General features: G+C 37.7%; 1 long non-coding RNA gene across 1 annotated transcript; it reads left to right on the top strand.

The window, feature by feature from the left end:
- Nucleotides 1-341: 341 nt before the first annotated feature.
- Nucleotides 342-4,418, top strand: LOC149985471 (uncharacterized). The gene is made up of 2 exons (XR_016492843.1): nt 342-450; nt 3,909-4,418. It is a non-coding gene; the product is annotated as an uncharacterized LOC149985471 (long non-coding RNA).
- The last annotated feature ends 1,868 nt before the right edge of the window (nt 4,419-6,286 follow it).

The raw sequence follows: 6,286 nt of genomic DNA, 5'->3' as shown, positions 1-6,286 counted from the left end.
GGGATGGCTTTTCGATCCCAAATTCACTCTACGTCTTCCTCTTGCGCTTTCTCTCTCTCTCACTAGTGCCCCTCTGTGCAATATTGTTGCTATTTTTGCTACTCACCTTGTCTCCCAAGTTCCTCGTTGTATATAGACACTCTATATCAGAGGCTCCAATAGACATACACGTAATTTCAGTCACATTTACACACGAACTGCTATTTTAGGGAGCAGACAAACTCAGAAGAGCCAGTCTCTTGTCAGTGAGAGACTCCTCCCCTTATCTGACTAATACCAGACGAGGTAGAAAATCAACCTCCTCCCACTCGTCTCATCGTCACTACAAAAAACTTAGGTTTGTAGTTTAGCCTACATTGTAGGCTACCTATATCATCTGGATTTCCAAAAGGTGACTCTAAAAAGTGAAAAAGTATGTGGAAAGGACACTTCACGAGCGGGATATCTATGGTTTGTAATACATGTTCAATGATATTAGCATTATAATTCCAGTCTTACTACATCATTCTTTGAAATCTTGTTAAATGTTAACTCGGCTACGTTTGTTACTGATCCTCTCTTCGGTAGGCAGCTACAGTCAAGTGATAGCTACAGTCAAGTGGTTGACACGTGGGTAGTGTAACGCAACAAATGATCTTACATTGTAAGTGATTGACAAGGTTTACTTGTGGCAGAAACTACAGTCAAATGAATTGAAACTACAGTATGAAATCTCAGCGACAATTTTTTTTTTTCTGGTGTTAATTATTATTGTTGGCCCGTCACCTCACACCCCTTAGATACGATTGACGTCATATCTCTAAAAGACAACAGCAGCATAGGACCATTGATTTTGAAAGGACATGTTTCTGATCCAATAGAAATCCTCAGCGGCTGGTCAGAACCAATTACAGAAGGGAGGTGGGACCTGCATAACTCTCATGTGACAAAGTCACGTGTAAGTGCAGGATCTGAGGAAGAGGTGTGGTGCAGATCCTGATCTCAGATTGTTTTTACCGGGATTTAAAGGAACATGTGCATGTGAAAGAAAACGTAGGTCAATTCTAGTTTCAATGTCATTTTTTTTTTTAAATAAGATTTTGAATCGGCACCTTACTGGAGTGGGTTTTGGAAGCAACAAGAAAACAAGTAAATGATCTGGCACCATATTTCCATCAATGTGCACAATAAGCACGGGAAGGTTCATATAGTTGTGTTTTCATATTCATTTTTATTTATATTCGTTTTATTTGAAATTCAGTTTAGTTTCAGTTAGTTTTCATACCTGATTTGTTTTTATTTATTTAGTTTTAGACCTAGTTGTATAAAAATATTTAGTTTCAGTTTTAGTGTTGCGTGGGAGGCTAGTAGCCATTTGTGTTGTATAGTTTTTAAAATTATAATACATAAGGTGATGGGTCAGGTCAAAGGTTAGATTTACATTATAATGTCAATCTCAATATGACTTGGATTTAAAAGGAATCATGCGAGACTGGTGCAAAAAAAAAATGTTAAAAGGACACTCCCTCGCCAATGTTTACACCAATCAAATGCTTTTTAACTGTAGTGCATGTAAGAATTAAGTTAGATATTAGAGCTGGGAATTGCCAGGGACCTCACGATACGATATTATCACAATACTTAGGTCTCGAGGTGATATGTATTGCGATTTTCACAATTCTATATGTATTGCGATTTGATAATGCAATTTTATTCCAATTTGATGTTCCAGACATATTACTCACTATATATCTGCTGCAGAGACAAGAGAGAGCATGAGAACATTCGTTTTGATCAGTCATGGAAATATAAGTACTGAAAACATGTTGGCTCACTATTTAAAAAGAAGATGGAGAACAAGCTATAGAATAAAAAATTCCAGAGTTTTGGCGCAGGTACAGCCGACTAGCACTAGCTAATGCTATCTACAAATCGATACTTGGGATTCAAAGTATCAATATAATATAGTCCCCCCCCCCCCCCCCCCCTCACTATTAGCTATAGCCACATTTTTCAAGCATGGTTAACTGTTAGCCAGACTAGATTCCAACCTTACGGTCATTTTTATATATTTTTAGTTTATTTAACCTTTATTTAACTAGGCAAGTAAGTTAAGAACAAATTCTTATTTACAATGATGGCCTAGGAACAGTGGGTTAACTGCCTTGTTCAGGGGCAGAACAATCTTTCGATTACTGGCCCAAAGCTCTATCCACTAGGCTACCTGCCACCCCAATTGTTCTAAGTACACCTTACCCTATATGGTTGGACATGGCTTCTGTTTTGATTAGGACACAGCAGAGCCGGTGCCAGTCATAAAACGTACCTCAATCCAGGTTATACTATAAATGTACCCATTATCCAAAAAACTACATTTTGGATTGTATGTTGCATTGAACAACAAAGAATAGTCAGCCAATCAGGCCCCTTGTTATTCACTGCAACATGCATTCCAAAATGGCTGCTGTGGCTGCTGCTACCTAGCATGAGGATGGCAAAGGCAGTTTAATTAAACAAAATAGCAGTATTTCAATCTCCTCAATGTAGTTTTTTTGGATTATGGGAAATTTTGGACTACAGTGCTATTCCTGTATTAAAGTATGTTTCTGAGCCATATCTCATGCTGACTCTGTCTTGTCCTAATCAAAACATCATGTTTTTATTTTATTTTAGTTCATTTTGGAGTCAAAGGTAATAGTTCCAGAATAGTTTTAGTTTTTCAAAAAGGTTTGTTAATTATTGTATTTTAATTTACTAAATCGTTTTTTGATGATTAGTTTTCATTTTAGTTTCAGTTTTAGTTTACTATAATAACTTTGGTGCACTGTCTACACACTCTGTTATGACCTGGGTAACACTTTATCATAACTTTCATAAAGCATTATCAAGGATGAAATGTTCATATATGTGTATAAATGCATTATTTGTTATACATGCTTACAAATAATGAAATACTTATTCATTAACAGTTTATACATAATTTATTAATGATTACTCAGGAAAGTTAAAGTTTTTCCCTAGGGGTATCACATTCTAGCTATTGTATAAGTTTATTCTATACCCCCATTAAAGATCAGGGAATAAGGTATACATTGACCTTTTCATACTAATGTACATGGCATTTGTGTCAGAGCTTGTGTATGTTAGAGTAGAAAGGACCAGCACCTGTGGATGGAAATAGGGTGTATACAGACACAGAGTTACATCCCAGATCTCCAAACCACATTAGGTGTCTAAATAATGAATTCCTCAAATGAAGCTCTCCACTGTTAAAATCCCTCATTAGATTGTTCCTACGGTTCGACTATGATTGATTTTAGTGGGTTTATTTATCCCTCTCATAGCTAGACTTCAGTCCTAGCAAAACCCAGACCGTCTACAAAAATAGTCCTGCCAGGGTGAGGCAGATTCTGTAGATCCATTCCACAAACACTTGTAAGCTCTGGAACCCTGTAACCTCAGCCTAATATACCCCTGAAACCCTCTCTGTATACCCCTGAAAAACCTCACCATATACCACTGAAGACCTCAGCATATACCCAGTCACCTGTGATACGATTGGGAAACAGTTATATTCCTATACATCATCACCTTGATAATAATGCATAATACTTTGACATCTCAGTAGAATGAGCCGTTGCTCACCACATGAAAGCTCCTTGCCTGGGTAACACTCCTTCATATAAAACCCTCCTCTTCCATGTGTCAAGATGGAGACGCTACTCATGACACCCCCACACTTTGTGTAACACCAAGCCTATGTTGCTGTGTGTCTCACCTGTTTGAGTTTTTGCACAAATACCTTAACAGAACCAAAAAGGGTCTTCAGGTTTTTTCCTGCAAGGATTCACTTTCTGTATCTCTTGTTTCCTCTCTTTATCTGACTCTCTCTCTTCTTTGTATCACGGCTTCTCTCTTGTTGTTCAAAGCCAGACCAGCTGGCTTTGGATGCTTTCCTTCTTGCCCCTGACAGGCCTGACTTCACACCCTCTGCCTCCTCTTGTCCCTTGGTCTTTCTGCCGGGAGGGAGTGGGGCGACAGCAGTTGGAAGGGTAGTACCCCAGATGGACGTAGACATGCTGGGCATGCGTTGTGTGACAGGGCTCTGGGGCTCTCTGGACGAGCCACAGCTGTCAGTCATGGGCACAGAAGGTATTAGGTTTTTTCTCCTTGTGTTATTGTGATTAATATAAATGTGAAGATGGAGTGCAAACATCATGACTTATCAAGTTAAAAATGACTTTCCAGATAAATTGTTGTAGTGTATTTATGAGCGTATGCTTAAACTGACCCATAAACCCAATTTACTTTTAATGTTACGTTCAGAAAGTTAGATCCTTCATCTTTACAACATGGCATTAGAAGCATGGTGCAACGCCTTCCAAGTATGAAAAATGTTTGTAAACAAAGTTATATTTGTATTAAAAACGACATATGTATTTTTTATGTTTATTTTATTAGGGAGTCGTACTGAGACCAATGTCTCTTTTACAGATGAATGACATAAATTACAGAAAATACACACTTCAAATATGAATACAAAATGCAAGAAGAAAGAAAAACAAAAACATTCTTCAATAATAAGATCCTCAATCAGCTTTCTGAATTGCCCAAGAGGCACCAGAGTACAGATGTAAGAACATTTTGAAGATTGTTTCACAAAAAACTAAAAGCTGGTTTACTTAACTCAATAGAGACCAAAGGAATTTCCAGAGTTAGCCATCCCTGAGACCAGTTGTGGTAACTCGTGCCTACATTTTTAGTAAAGATTTTAGGTACAGTGGGACTTTTTGTAAAAAGGATTTGTAAATGATAACATAGCAATGCATCAAGCTACGTGACAGCAAAGAGGGCCAACCAACTTTTTGGTAGAGAATGCAGTGATGAGTACTTAAAATGTCACCTGTAATAAAGAGCTGTGCGCTATGATAAACTGCATCTAGTAGCTTTAATGAAGTGGCAGCTGCGTTCATATAGGTGATGTTGCCGTAGTCTAGGAGCGATAGGAACGTCGGTCCTATCAATATGCTTTTTAAAAGACAGCTTTCCATCTATCCAGATGCCCAGATATTTGTAAACAGGGACACGATCGATTTGATCACAATCCAAAGTACAGTGCATTCGGAAGGTATTCAGACCCCCTGACTTCATTTTGTTACGTTACAGCTTTATTCTAAAATGTATTAAATATATTTTTCCTCATTAATCTACACATAATACCCCATAATGACAAAGCAAAACTGTTTTTAGACATTTTTGCAAATGTATTAAAAAAAATACAGAAATACCGTATTTACATACATATTCAGACCCTTTGCTATGAGACTTGAAATTGAAAGATCCTAGCTGAGAATTAATCAAGGATTCTAATAGTTTAGCTAGGCAAGAAAGTTTAGAAATTGGCCGATAATTATTTAGGTCTCAAGGTTCACCACATTTGGGAATTATGTATCAATAACAAATCATATTTTACATGAATATTAAGTTGGACAAATACAAACAATAACAACCGGTTCCATCAGAGTACCAACTTTGCACCAGACTACAAAAAGCTCCAGAGACACTTTCCCTCCAATAAAAAAAATATATTGAAAAAAATACTGGTATATGATATTGAAGAAAGATATGGATGTTTACTTGGTAAATTAGGACTCTGCAAACAATGTGTCTCACAGTTTTCCAAGACGTAGTCTGGCCATGCAGCTCTGAAATAACACTTATATATGGCTCATTAGAACAGCCCCTCTAAAAAGCCTTCAGTGCCCCTTTCCAATCTGTGACTCTCAAATCTCTGACTCTCCAATCTTTAACTGTCCAATCTCTGCTTCTCGATGGGGGTACTCTCTGAATACTTTTCAAATCCAGTCATGGGGCAGACAGTCAACAAGCCACATACAATGCATTTGAAAAGTATTCAGATCCCTTGACTTTTTCCATATTTTGTTACATTACAGCCTTATTCTAAAATGGATTAAATCGTTTTCCCCCCTCATCAATCTACACACAATAACCCCAAATTACAAAGCAAAAACAGGCTTTTAGAAATGTTTGCAAATGTATTCATTTTTAAATTCTGAAACATCACATTTACATAACTCCAAGCGGGCTGTTATGTGCCTTTTACTGAGGAGTGGCTTCTGTCTGGCCACTCTATTATAAAGGCCTGATTTTTTTAGGGCCCCTGAGTGGCGCAGGGGTCTAAGGCACTGCATCTCAATGCAAGAGGTGTCACTACAGTCCCTGGATCAAATTCAAGCTGCATCACATCTGGCTGTGATTGGGAGTCACATAGGGCGGTGCACAATTG

Source organism: Oncorhynchus mykiss, chromosome 1 (assembly GCF_057628025.1).
Source record: "Oncorhynchus mykiss isolate SJ-2025 chromosome 1, ASM5762802v1, whole genome shotgun sequence".
Lineage (NCBI taxonomy): Eukaryota > Metazoa > Chordata > Actinopteri > Salmoniformes > Salmonidae > Oncorhynchus > Oncorhynchus mykiss.
This window is presented reverse-complemented; position numbering and strand designations above follow the sequence as displayed.